This window comes from Mustela nigripes, chromosome 12 (genome assembly GCF_022355385.1).
Source record: "Mustela nigripes isolate SB6536 chromosome 12, MUSNIG.SB6536, whole genome shotgun sequence".
Classification (NCBI taxonomy): domain Eukaryota; kingdom Metazoa; phylum Chordata; class Mammalia; order Carnivora; family Mustelidae; genus Mustela; species Mustela nigripes.
Window position 1 is genome coordinate 139038103 of NC_081568.1, and position 14195 is coordinate 139052297.

Genomic DNA, 14195 nt, shown 5'->3' on the forward strand with positions numbered 1-14195 from the left:
AAGATGGTTTCCAGGAAATCCAACTCACCTGAGATTTTGGTCCTAGAGATTTTAACCTATCTAGCCTACTGAGTTAAAGAAATTAAAACTAAGTTAGGAAGTTATAATTGGAAATACCAACTTTCTAATCTCATGAAACTAGCTATGAATGAAACATCACAAACACTCACTGGAAGTGTCTGAATTCTGACCCTGGGACTTTTGTTTTCATACAATTGCATGGTTTCAACTTGTGATCGTATGTGACCATGTCTAATGGTGGATGACACTGAGAGCAGAGCCCAGGGATAAAAGAGACCAGAATACTAATGGTGAATCTGGCAATATACTGTGTGTAACCTTTAGTAAAATCTCATATTCTCTGGGAATCAGCTTGTTCTCTAATTAAAGGGCTGAGAAAATAATTTCTGAGGTTTATTCTGACTTGAAAGTTCTTTGAAATCTTGGTCATTCCATGTGATTTCAGTCATGTGACTGACACAATCACTTTTCCTCAAATTCTTCAGGGGAATCACTATTTTTCCTGTCCTTACCCAAGATGTAACGGTTAGGGTTACCTATAGGCCTTCCCAAGGCACGGCCAGATAATACTTCAGAGCCCTAATAATTTAAATTCAAATATGCATCATTCCTACAATAATCTTTAGAAAAGCAAGCCATCAGCATTCTAGTACTTCATCCTGTTTTATGAAACCTGTCTCCATATGATAAAACTTGCAAAGAAAAAGATAGTTTGCATTGATTATTAAATACTTTTCCTGCTCTTCATTTATAATATCTGACTGGAAATAATTGGAATCAACAGCAAAGACTGTTAAATGCATAAAGCAAAGTCCTATCTCTTTCATAAGAGCTTTCCCAAACATGAAGCCTCATTTTAAAAATGTGTCATTTTGGCACCATTTTAAGCTCTGTCCCTACAGCAATCATAAATTCTCCTTAAATTGGGAAGATGGCTTACTACAAGTGAAAAACAAATACCTAGTTAGCCAACTTTTCGCATTAGGCCACCTCAATTCTGTGGTTTTAGCTGATTCACTGACCCATTAAGAAGCATTTATTACAGCCAATAAAACAAACTGTCCTCATGTAAAAATGTTCTTAAGCTTCATGGTCTTCAGTAAAGTATCAAATTCTCAGGAGATTTTAAGAGTTTTTAAGAGGGCAAAATATGGCAAAACAGAGAGACCATATCTACCTAAAGTGAACATCTGATATTAAATAATCTTTCTGGATACAGAATGCTAAGAGATAAGATTAGGTACAGACACACTAACTGTTCCAAAGTCTTATGAAGGTTCATTTACATCTAGATAATGGCTTAGACACTCAGCTCAATAAATGACATGACTCCTTTATGGCCCACTGTTGTAGATAACCTAGTTTAGAGTTTTCAATAAAGTATGTAGAAGGTTCTAACACAAGGGTAGGCAAACTCTGGTCTTTAGACCAAACCCAGCCCAGTTCCTATTCTTGTAAATAAAGTTTTATTGGAACATGCCCATTTGTTTGCTGTTACCTGTGGCTCCTTTCCTATGGCTATGGCAGGACTCAGTAGTTGCAACAGAGACTACATAGCCTGAAAAGTTGAAAATATGTACTATCTGGCCCTTTACAAAAAGTTTGCCAACCTGATATAAACATTAATTCATGCTACCATAGTTGTAGTCCCTGTAAATTGCAGAAGAGTTATTTGAACTGTTACAGTTTTGTAAAGGTCCCCCCTAAGCCAATAGAAATACTGTATTTCTCTTCTCTCATTCACTTACTTTGCTTTTAAAATTTGAATCCTGTGCATTTCAACTATACATGTGATGACTATGAACTTAATAGAAACAGAAAGGATCCTTTAAATAAGTAACATATATATGTTAAATAAGTAACATATAAATGCTTTCATTTGTTGCTAGGTACCCAACTAAGTAAACAGTGAGAGATTTAAAAACCTAAACCTACAGGAACTTGAATTTATGTTTTTAGATCACGCTCGGGTACACTTTCTCTTCAGAATGTCAATAAATCCTCTCTTTAGAAGACTACAGATAGATAGGTTTCAAAGACTTACAAACCTAACACAATGATGAAATTGTAGCATTAGTATCACATACACTGTTTCTTAATCAACAGTTTATCCCTTTAACATTTCCTGTTGGTGACTTTAAATTATGTGCTTTCAATTACCTGTACATTCTCAGAGACATTTCTCTTCATCAAACTTCCCTCATGACAAAAGTCCTCCCAACCTGAGTGTCCTTGAGAGACCTGTGGGGAAATGAAGAATGCTCTTTTTAAATACACCAATGTTATTCTCTGTTAGCACACATGAAGATAAGCACTGCTTTAGTGATACTTTCTAGACTTACTCTACCCAACTAGAAAGACTGAAAACAAACTCTAAATCTAGAGGGAAAGTACCATTTCTTTTTCCTCTAGCCAGGTAAGGATAGGCTGACACAGTGAAGCATGTATGTTGGCTGAAAAATTTAAGGGTATGCCAAAAAGTCTGACAAACAATATATAAATGTTGGAGGTGGTATTTTTAAAAAACAAAATGAATGCAAAAATACATGGGAAACAAAATATAACAATTCTCAACCAAGGCAAGCTCACTCATGGTGCCTTATAGAGCCATACTAGACTCTGAGCCAAAAGAAAAATCAGTAATCTCAATCCCACTTTGAATTAATTTGTGTGTGTGTGTGTGTGTCCTTTTAAATTTTGTACCCAGAACCACGTGACCCCCCCTCACCTCATTCCAGTCCCATCCCTGCTCTTTATCTGGTTAACTAGAGTTCATCAAATGGTAAGTAAGTTGAAAAGCCCCTTTGTGAGCAGCTGACTTGCAACAGAGGGAGAACACCTGGAAGTTTGCCAACAACAGCACCCAGAGCTGATACTAATAATACCAACCCAAGAAAACATTCCCTCTGTTGTGGGTTTTTTTTTTCCCCTTTTCCTACTTTTGTCCTCTCTTTTTATATTCCCTTGAGCCTGTTTCCACTCAAAACACAGGTATACAATGTGGTTTTGCCCCTTATATTCAAAGATAAATAGAGAGTGGATCTCTGCTTTTATTTCTGGGTGCTTAGTCCTAACCTATTATTTTATTTACAGACACACACACACACACACACACACACACACACACACACACACATATGAAATGGATAATTGGCCTAAGGACAACAAAATCCTTAGAGACACAAAGAATTTATTATTAAACAAAGATTCCACTTCTATCCCCCTGTGGCTAACAAGCAGCAACATAATCTGAAAATACTAATCTAAACATTACATTAGTGCATTGTGCAGCACTTTCTGGGTCCTCCAGGACATAATTTGGCTAATACATGAATATTCTTTGCAAGCTTTACCATGAATAAATGAAAAAACAAAGGACTTGTGGCATTTTTTTTTTTAGAGAGTACATAAAGCAATGATGACCCATAGGCTGGTCAGGATGGCCTTAAACTTCTTCTCAATTTGACTAAACTTCAGATGGATTTCTTCCTGACAAGAGTCCCTGACCTCCCTTTTCTTAGATCATTTACTTTGGAAAACTGGCAATTGTAAATTCTTTCTCTACCTCTTCAGAATATAAATCTTCTCCCAGTCGCTCACCATATTTACGACCCAGAAATGTCTTTCCCAAGGACTTGGGAACCGTCTCTTTGAAATGTAATCATCAAGGAACACGGTGCCTGCTATGGACTGAATTGCATGTACCCAAATTTATATGTTCAATCTCTAAGCCCTCATTTGACAATCATGGAAACAGGGACTTTAAGAAGGAGATTAAAGTTAAATGACATCACAAGAGTGAAACCCTGATCCAACAGAACTTGTGTCCTTACAGAAGAGAAAGGCACACCATTCCTTCTCTTTCTCTTTCTCTCGGTTTGCTTTGTGAGCATACAGCAAGAAGGCCATCATCTATAAGCTAGGATGAGAGCCTTCACTAGAATGTGACCCTGCTGCCACCTTGATCTTGGGCTTCTCAGCATCCAGAAGTGAGAGAGAATAAATCTCAGTAGTTAAAGCCACCCAGCCTATGGTATTCTGTTTCGGTGGCCCAAGCAGACTAAGACAGTTCCCCTATCTCCTAGTCTCTGTGCAAGAGTAGGATCCTATCTTAAAGAAGTGCAAGGGCCTACCCACACTGACCAATTCCCCACCTAACTTCTCCACCACTGTTCCACTACCCTGTTGTTTGAACTATGGTGAAGTTACTCCCTCTCCCTTATTGTAATGGTCCTGAATAAACGCTTCCTTGTCTATTAACTCAGTTCAGTGCATTTTTCTTTGACAAGATTAACTACACACTGGTAATCCGTTTATTATCTGCAATCTGCATGCCATGTTCCTCTTCCTTTAACCAAATGCATGATTGTTTTAAAAATATGTGAAATTTTGTTAATAAATATTAAGCCAATACAATGTCTTTTGCCTGTAATTCTTTGTAGAATTTCTATGAAAAGAATTCTCTTCCAACGAATTTTCTGAATTCACCTTATGTACACTTTCTCTTTCTTTAAACTTCTGACTGCTTTGTTCTACATGATGACTAGAGGCAAACATATTCATTTAAGTATTCACTGAAACAAAGGTTTTTGTTTTCCAGCAAAATATTTTTCTTTTTTTTTTTTTTAAGATTTTATTTATTTATTTGTCAGAGAGAGAGAGAGTGAGCACATGCAGACAGAGTGGCAGGAAGAGACAGAGAGAGAAGCAGGCTCCCTGCTGAGCAAGGAGCCCGATGTGGGACTCCATCCCAGGACACTGGGATCATGACCTGAGCTGAAGGCAGCCGCCTAACCAACTGAGCCACCCATGCGTCCCAGCAGCAAAATATTTTTCAAGTAAAAAAGTCATTTTTCCCAAAAAAGTTTATAGTACCTGGATCAAAAGACTTAGTTTTCCTTCAATTATCTCTGTTTTAGAAATCAAATTTTCCAATTTGCCAAGAAGATTCAGTTCTAGACAAGATGATTTAATAGATGCCTCTTCTTCTTTGGGTCCATCAGATCATAAGAAACAAAGTCACTGCAAATGATCAGCAGGTTCTCTATTGGGCTGATGAAGAGCAATAGACAAGGAGAGTAAAGGGGAGAGAGAGAAAAAATAAAGAGGAAGAAAAGAGAATAAAGACAATGATAGAGCACTTCCCTACACATATTACCACATGAGAGAAAACTGATTCTTAACTGATTCATTTGCAATTAAGTAAATTTACACAGCCATTGAGTCCGTTTTTACACACATACAAAAATGGCTACACCTGAATATATTTTCAAGCCTATTCATTCCTCATTAAACCCAAAGATATACCAGTGTTAGGTAAGGGATACCAATGTATTTTAGCACAAAGATAAATGACTCAAAGCAAAAGTGACTCAGCTTATTCACTCTGCACAAAAGAAAAATTAAGTTCAAGTTTAATGGTGGAACTGAACAATCCTGCAAAAGTGAAAAGTGTTTGAGTTACTGCTTCTGTGACTACTCCTAACATTTTTATTAACTTCCAAATACATAATAATGACATTTTGGGAAAATTACCAAACTTAGAGACAGATTTTAAGAGAGAAATTATTCCCTAAGCCCAGCTCCATGGCTATCATGATAATAAAAGTTTCCTGTCCATGGCAGCATTTAGCTGGCTCAATGTTCTCACCCCTTCAACTTGACAGACCCAAGGACACAGACATACACACAGTAAAACTTGAAATTCCTTGGCTGTGTTCCGATAAAAGTGTGTTTTCAGTTTATATGTTTTCTTCTATATATAAGAGGAAAGGAGTATAAAGGCACAATTTTATTTATATATCACATAGTTTTCTCCTTTAGAATTCTATCCAATTCATTCTATCTACTGAGGCCAACTTTTTCAGATGTATGGCTTAGAAAGTATTTAATACAATTTATTCAGGTGGATATTACTCCTTGGGGAAGGTCATTATTTGCTTATTCATATAAATACTACTTTACACAGAGCTTACTCAACTTGAGATTATATGTTCTTTTCCAATCTTATGTTTTGAACAGATTAGCATTAAGCAATGACAACAGCCTCTCATTTATATGCTTTCCTCTGAGAAATTTATAAAAGCAATGGATAGTACTGTCAAACATTAAATATACAGAACTATTTTCCCTCTTCCTGTGTCACCAAGGGCAAACATCCAGGTGTCCTATTACCTGGCTTACTTACCTTCCTACTCCATACATATCAGAAACACCTGGAAGGGCTGCTGAACATGCAGATATCCTCCTGGCCCAACCTCCGGAAACTCAACTCAATAAAACCCAGGTAGCCTTGTTGATTTGAAACAAGCCATATTGATTAAATGGTTTGTGATAGGTCTGGAAAACTTTATAAATGGTATAAAATAACATCTTTCTAATTAGAAAAAGGTAAAACAAATTCTATGAAGAAAAGCCTCCTGGATATGAACAGCACAAAGGGAATCATACCACTCATCCTTTTACTAGAGAGGTCTCTTTGTTGCACCTAAAGTCTTTCCTGGAGTCTCAATAGGCCTCTGACTTCAAAATGTGAAAATTATCTGTATCAGAAGATGAGGGGACAAAGCAAAGACTCCCTGTCTTGTGACAACTATATGGTCCCCAATAACTTATGGAAATTACACGTAGCACGTAACAGCAGCTCCTGAGGACCATTTAGGTTTTGGGCCCTGTGCTGAGCAGTGGGATAAAAAAGTAAACAAGGTCTATGAGGAGTGTGAAATTCTGAGAAAGCCAATGTTTTGTTTTGTTTGTTGTTGCTCTACTACAAATTTTTTTTAATTAACATATATTATTTGTTTCGGGGCACAGATCTGTGAATCATTAGTCTTTCTTTATAAAGATTATTTTTATTTATTATTATTTTTGACAGAGAGATTACAAATAGGCAGAGAGGCAGGCAGAGAGAGAGGAGGAAGCAGACTCCCTGCTGAGTAGAGAGCCCAATGCCGGGCTCGATCCGAGGACCCTAAGATCATGACCTGAGCCAAAGGCAGAGGCTTCACCCACTGAGCCACCCAGGCATCCCTGTGAATCATTAGTCTTACAGAATTCATGGGGGAAGGGAGTGAAAACTGAAACAAGATGGGACAGGGGAGGGAAATAAACCATAAGAAACTCCTAATCTCAGGAAACAAACTGAGGGTTCCTGGAAGGGAATAGGGTAGGAGGGATGGGGATGGGGTGGCTGGGTGATGGACATTAAGAAAGCCAATGTTACGATTTCTGCATTTCCACACACGGCTCCAAGAACACACTGCTCAAAAACTCCCTTTCAGGCTACCTTTTTATGCACGTAATTTTTTTGGATTTATACATTTATTTATTTATTTATTTATTTTACTGGAAGAAGAAATAGGAAGCTGGCATAAGGACTTAAAAAATTTTCCACACTCCACCTCACTCCACCAGTGAAGAGACATACCAGCATGACCCTAGGGAAGATGCTGCCTTTACTGGTGAGAACTGTTGATATAGGAAGGAACAGCCTCCCATTCATGACCAGAAAAAAACTCTGTTTTTATTTTCTTCAGGAATGATCCTTCCTCACTCTGGAATTCCCCCATTTTAGCATGTGAACTCTATTTGCATCTGAATTAAAGAGATTTAAGCAACCCTACAAGTTAGAGAAAGAAAAACTATGGATGAATATACATGAAATTTATTATATGAGGACGTAAGTTGTATTAGTCATGTCTTTTTTCTGCTTTCTAGAACCTTCTAACTTTCAATTTCTATGAGGCCACCTGGTTAGATTTGTAATGTTAGTGGAAAATGACCTCTTCTTCAAGGAAAACAAAACAAAACAAAACGAAACAAAAATAAAGTGCTCCTTCACAAGAGTGAAAGTCACAGAAAGAAACTGACTGTAATAAAGCTGAAAGTTGCAAAACTCTAAAAAACAAAAGTGAATACAAATGAAATAGATAGGATTTACTCACATCACTTCTTTGGAACCACATGACAGAAGCAAATACTCAAGATACTGATAATTAGATGACATGTCCTAGATTCCACTGGTGTGGGTTAAAAATTCCAAAATAGAAGGGGTGCCCAGTCAGTTAAGTGTCTGCCTTCAGCTCAGGTCAAGATCTCAGGGTCTTGGGATCCAGAGCTTCTTGCTCGAAAAAAAAATTCCAAAACGGAAAATCATTTTAGAAATATTCAGTCTTTTTTGCATTTTATTGAAAAGTTTAATTTATACGAACACTTACTTGCAAAACCTTAAAGAAAAAGTAGGACTGCAGGATTCTCATTTTTATTTTGACCATAGAGTAGGAGGCATTTTTTTCTCTCACTTTAAAGAGTTAAAGGCATCATCAAGAGAACTGTTGTCATGACCAAAGTGAAAATTCTTAACTTACAAATTTAAACATTTTGATGATAAAAACATTTTTATAAAAAACCTTTCCAAATGTGCCAGTCTCTTATTTAATATACAGGATCTAATTAGACACCTCATAGATATTAATGAAAATGAGTAGGTTTTCTGATACTTATTAATTTCTATTCTAACACTTTTAGTGACATTCCTCATAGAATTTATACAATTCATTATGCTTAAAATTAAGCATACGGGTGCCTGACCAGATCAGTTGGTAGAGCATGTGACTCTTGCTTGCAGGGTCATGAGTCCAAGACACATGTTGGGCACAGAGCTTACTTAAAAAAGTAATAATAATAAATTAAATAAAAAATATGCAATAATGAAACCTCCCAAATGAGTATTATTGCCTGTGGAAAAGAGCTACACTCTGGTAAATTCATTTTAAGTAAAACTGAAACCCTCCCTCATATCCTCAGCCCTTAACTTTCATCCTACCATTGAAAATATCTTTCTTGAAGATTTCTGAAAGGAAAAATATATATAGAGATATGGATATATAAATCTTAAGGTAAAGAAATTATTTTTGCTATATTAACAAGGGATAGAATTCTGAGAGAGCAAAAAATGCTAAAATATTATCTTCTTTGTAATATATCTTCTTTGTACTTCTAATTATTGGACAAATCTAAAGAGAAAAGTCTTTGATGTTTTAAGAAGGATTCTCATTTTCTCCAGCTATCATTTACAATTTCTGATAGTAACAGTTTGTTATTTGGTAAGCTCTATTTTACTATGCTTTGACGGTGTCTTAACAAAAAGAGGTGAAACTAAAGAATCAATACCAAATAATGGAGAGTAAGACACATCTAAAAGAAAGAGTATACTGTGTGGCTACTGCTGAGAAACCAAGCTGAATTACCAATGTAAGAGCTGAGTCAGGGGGGACAGTGTTGTGCCCTATTTACAATCAGTGTATGGGCCAATAAAACAAAAATAGAACAAACTGCAATAAAACAAGTGAAGAAACTGACTACAACAGCAGAGACAGAATCCTGAGTGCGTCAGGATCTGGAATAGTAAGAGTTCAGGCCTTGGCAGTACTGCTTAATTGAATCTCACTGTGACAGTAAGCAATTGCCATCACCATACGGCTGATGCTTGAACAGAGCAGGGGTTAGGGCTGCCAATCCCCAATACAGTCAAAAAACCACATATGACTTTTGACTCCTTAAAAACATATGTACTAATAGCCTACTTTTGACTAAAAGCCTTGCCAATAACCTAGTCAATGAACACAGATTTTACATTTTGTGTGTATTATATGCTGTATTTGTAAAATAAGTAAGCTAGAGGGAAAAAAATGTTAAGAATCATAAGGAAGAAAAAGAATATGTTAACAGTACTGCACATATATATACTGAAAACAGAAACTATGTAGAGGTGGGCCAGGTCACTCTTCTGGGACAGGATTAGAGTGGCAGGGCTAGCCCCAGGATGGTGACCTTCCAGGGACTGGTAACTTCTCAGCAGCAGCTATGGCCAGATTGGCCCACAGATGGCAATGAGGGCCTACAAGTGTGATCCAGCTTCCCCATCTGCCTGGAGGTGTACTACTAACCTCTGGCCATCAGCAGCGAGAGCCTGGTCTTGAGGCTGGGGTACCACTAAGAGAGGGATCTGAGGACCATTGCTATCCTGGGACATGAAGGACTACGGGGGCAGAGGGGCCAAGGGGCTCAGGGCTACCTGGGTAGTGCCATCCCCACCCTCTAGGAACATTCCCCCGCTGCAGCCCAATGGCCACCAACCTCAGGCATGCAACCAGACCATCCTGTGAGCAGAGAGGTGACCTACAGCTCTGCTTGGTCTGAGGGCCCCCCTGGGGCTGCTGCTGGCCTGGCAGATCTCCCTCAGTACTCACATACAAACTGTGTCAGTCATCTTCCATTTGGCCCTCTGGAGCCTGTGCAGCCAATTGTAAATAAACAACTTGTGGCTTTTGCTTGCTGTTAACTCTTTAAAAAGCAAAAATGGGCCTAAATGAACCTGCTCACTTCAACCTAGGTTGATCAGGGATCAGCTGTATATGCCTAAGTCTCCTCCTCTGGGAAAAAAGGGAGTTGGATCAATGATTCCTAAGAAACTGTCTACCTCTAATGATTTCCCTATTCATCTGACAAAAGACAACTTCAACAGGGCCAGTGAACACAAGTTTTTGCTAACTGAGGATGATTAAATTCTTTGCAGTACTGCTAATGAGAAGCAAATGTCAGAACTCAGTCCTAATACATCCAATAAAAAAGGGAGTCAGAAATATTCTCAATAAAGTGGTGACAGAATATGAGCAGTTTACATACTTTTGGAGTGATTCAGTGGAACCTGTGCTAAAACACACAAACCAGGGGCGCCTGGGTGGCTCAGTGGGTTGGGCCCCTGCCTTCGGCTGGGGTCATGATCTTAGGGTCCTGGGATCGAGCCCCACATTGGGCTCTCTGCTCGACAGGGAGCCAGCTTCCCCCTCTCTCTTTGCCTGCTTGTGATCTCTCTCTCTCTATCAAATAAAATCTTAAACACACACACACACACACACCCCAATGGAAGCCTATTTATATCACTACGACGTAAAATATTTATTCTAGAATGATTTCAGAGACCAGCTATGTAAACCTATCAACTAATAGAATGGGAAACTGAGGACTGGTAAGGTAGAGAAATGGCTGAGGGCAGAGTTAATGCCACAACTCATACACTGGCCTTTTGATGTCCTAAAATTATCCTGTTTTTCCCTCCCTCTATTGTGATAAATCACTTTCTTCTAATAAGAAACATGGGAAATTAAGTGGCCAAAATCTTCTACTGGCCTAACTATCTTAACTAAAAATTATTAGACATCAGGTACACTAAAATGAGTTCATTAAAGATGCAAAATAAGAACCTTTAAAGAGTGTTATCATTTTATTTTTTTAAATTGTTTTTTAAAGATTTTATTTACTTATTTGAGAGAGAGAGAGAGACTACGAGAAAGAGGGAACAGAAGCTGGGGAAGTGGGAAAGGGAGAAGCAGGCTTCCTGCTGAACAGGGAGCCCAGTGCAGGGCCTGATCCCAGGACCCTGGGATCATGACCTGAGTAGAAGGCAGACGCTTAATGACTGAGCCAGCCAGGTGCCCCAGTGTTACCATTTTAAATGAATGAACTGAACAATGCGTTTTTCTCTATTTGGTCCTGAAATTACACTAGAGATTTAAGGGTGAAAAAAGGGGATAAACAAAAAGGACTAGGAATGAGAAAGATAATCACAAACTGAAATGTGAAATCCACAAGACAGATATATCGGTAGTGCATGACACAGACTTAGGAAAGACAGATTCTAAAGTCTCTACAGACTTTAGAAAGGGAAAACTATGTCAAAGAATCACAGAAACACCAGGGAGTATTAGGGAACGGAGCTCTCCAAAGCTGGGTTAGAGATCTCTACCCCTACTCCAGAAGTAAGGAAACAATTTTATCCCTGTCAGGATAAAGCCAGAATTTTCCTCTCTGGAGATATTGAGCCAGGGAAAGAGGTAGTGGGAAACATATGGCACCCACCGAGGAGCTGGAACCATACTGAAGGAGAAAATTCTTCCAAGAAAGACAGAAGGACGGAGAAGAGAGAGAGAGAGAAAGGAAGGTAGGATAGATAGAAGGAAGAATGGAAGGTAAGGGAAGGAGAAAAGAAGGGAAGGAAGGAAGGAAGGAAGGAAGAGAAAGAAAGATTGATTATTCCTCTCAAGGGATGAGATGTTCTATCCTCCCTCTATCTGGCCTAGAACACTGGCAGCCTCTCAGGTACTAGGTGCCTTACCGGCCCCAGAGAAAAATTCAAAGACACTAAGAGTTGGGTATCTGACAATAGAAAAAGTTCTAGCCCTAATATTCTACAATGAAGCCTTGTAATCCATAAGCAACAACATGCACGATAACTTCCAATCAGCTATTTTAGGGCCCCTTGTATTGTTCTGAGGAAAAAAAAAAAAGGAAGTTGAAGAAAGTTGAAGACTCGTGGAAAGCAATGAACAGAACAAAAGCGTCAAAATGGCTTCTGAACTTCGGAAAGAATAAGGAAAATATAACATCCATAAAATTAAGTGGTATAGATAGGTAAAAGAAACAAAACCCTGGGTTATGGAAAAGAACATGTTCAAGTGAAAAAGCTGATAGTGAAAAAGTACATTTAAATGAAATATTTGGAAAATAAAGTTGAAAAGACCTGGAACTCCTCTATCTTTTTTGCTCGCTTAACACTATTTAAGGAACTCTTATTCTGTATCTGGTGCAGGAGATAAAGCAGTAGAAAGACAAAGTTTCTTGAAGGGTTTCTTTCTAGTGGGAAAGACATAATCAAGGTAAAGAAGTCAAAAAGTGGGGCACCTGGGTGGCTCAGTTGCTTGGACGACTGCATTCACTTCAGGTCATGATCCTGGAGTCCCGGGATCAAGTCCCACATCGGGCTCCCTGCTCCATGGGGAGTCTGTTTCTCTCTCTGACCTTCTCCTCACTCATGCTCTCTCTCACTGCCTCTCTCTCAAATAAATAAATAAAATCTTTAAAAAATAAAAAAAGAAGTCAAAAAGTGCAGAGGCAGTGTTAATAACTAAGGAGAAAAAACAGGAAGGAGATTATGAGATTTTGGAAGAAGACTAAAGTTGTAGAGTGGGTAGAAGGCTTCACCATGACTTTTGAGAAAAAGACCAGAAGCAAGTAAGTGAGACAGCAAGGGGTGTTGACATGTGAGAGGAAAACATTCCAGCGAAAGAGAACAGCCAAGTCTCTCAAGAGCATGCCTGGTAGGTGCCAAGAACACCAAGGAGCAGCATCCTGGAACTGAGAAAATCAGGGGAAGGGAGGAGGAAACTATGTCAATGGAGATCAAGGAAAGCAAGACTGTGTAAGATCTTATAAATCAAGATAAAGTGGGCTTGGAGCAGAGAGATGATCCAAGACTGCCAGAAGTTAGACATAAAAAGACACATATCTCGGGGAATTGAAAACAGTATTGGGCAACACATAAAAGAAACAGTCATTGTGCAAACATTATTTCAAAAGCAACCAAAAAGAAACATAATTAAACAATAAAAGGATTAGAGACAGAAGAAGCAGTCCTACATGGTAGCATGGAAAGACCTTTACTTCATCTTCTTGCTTGGACACACCAACTGTACTGTTACCTGTCAAATAACTCCTTCTGAAATAGACTTGAAAACCAGCTAAAAAGCTCCTCCACAACAAAGGATAAAAGGGCCACATTAAGACAGGGACGAGAGGAAGAGATGCAGTCTCACCAAAAATGCTGCTCCCAGGGCTGTAGGGATCTCAGGAATATGGACAGAGCTTCACCCTGAGGAGTAAGAGGTTTGTGTCCCACATAAGGCATGCCAACCCTTGCAACCTGAACCAGAGAGATGCAAGTCCAAAACACCTTTGAAACCAGCTGTCTTACATCTCAGAGACAGAAAGGGCTGCAGGGAGCTGAGATTCTGATTTCCAAGGGCTGTGGCACCCTAGAACCGAGCACAAAAGCAGCACTTTGAAAAGTGTTTAGACAATTCATTGGTTAATCTTTAACGTACCTGCCTGAGAGACAGGGCCTCTTGGAATTCTATCCAGGACACAGGCACTGGCAAGCAGCATTTCTGCACTCCTTTTCCACCTGGCTAGTGCCAGAAGATTCGCACAGTGACAGATGTTGCCCCACTAAAGCTGGCAGGCATGCCCCACCCCAGAGCTCTACCACTCCCTCATCAAAGCCAGTGGATGTGTCTTGACCCTGTGCTCTCCTCCGGCCTTTCTGGGTCTGGGTCTGC

The 14195-nt window shown here is 38.9% G+C and overlaps 1 long non-coding RNA gene across 1 annotated transcript in view; it reads right to left on the minus strand.

The window, feature by feature from the left end:
* LOC132028033 (uncharacterized) overlaps window positions 1-13832 on the minus strand; it is a 34322-nt gene extending 20490 nt beyond the window's left edge. The window contains exons 1-2 of the long non-coding RNA XR_009407330.1: window positions 13674-13832; window positions 2182-2262 (exon numbers count right to left, since the gene is read on the minus strand). This is a non-coding gene — a long non-coding RNA (uncharacterized LOC132028033). The remainder of the gene's footprint in view (window positions 1-2181; window positions 2263-13673) is intronic.
* Between the last annotated feature and the right edge of the window lie 363 nt (window positions 13833-14195).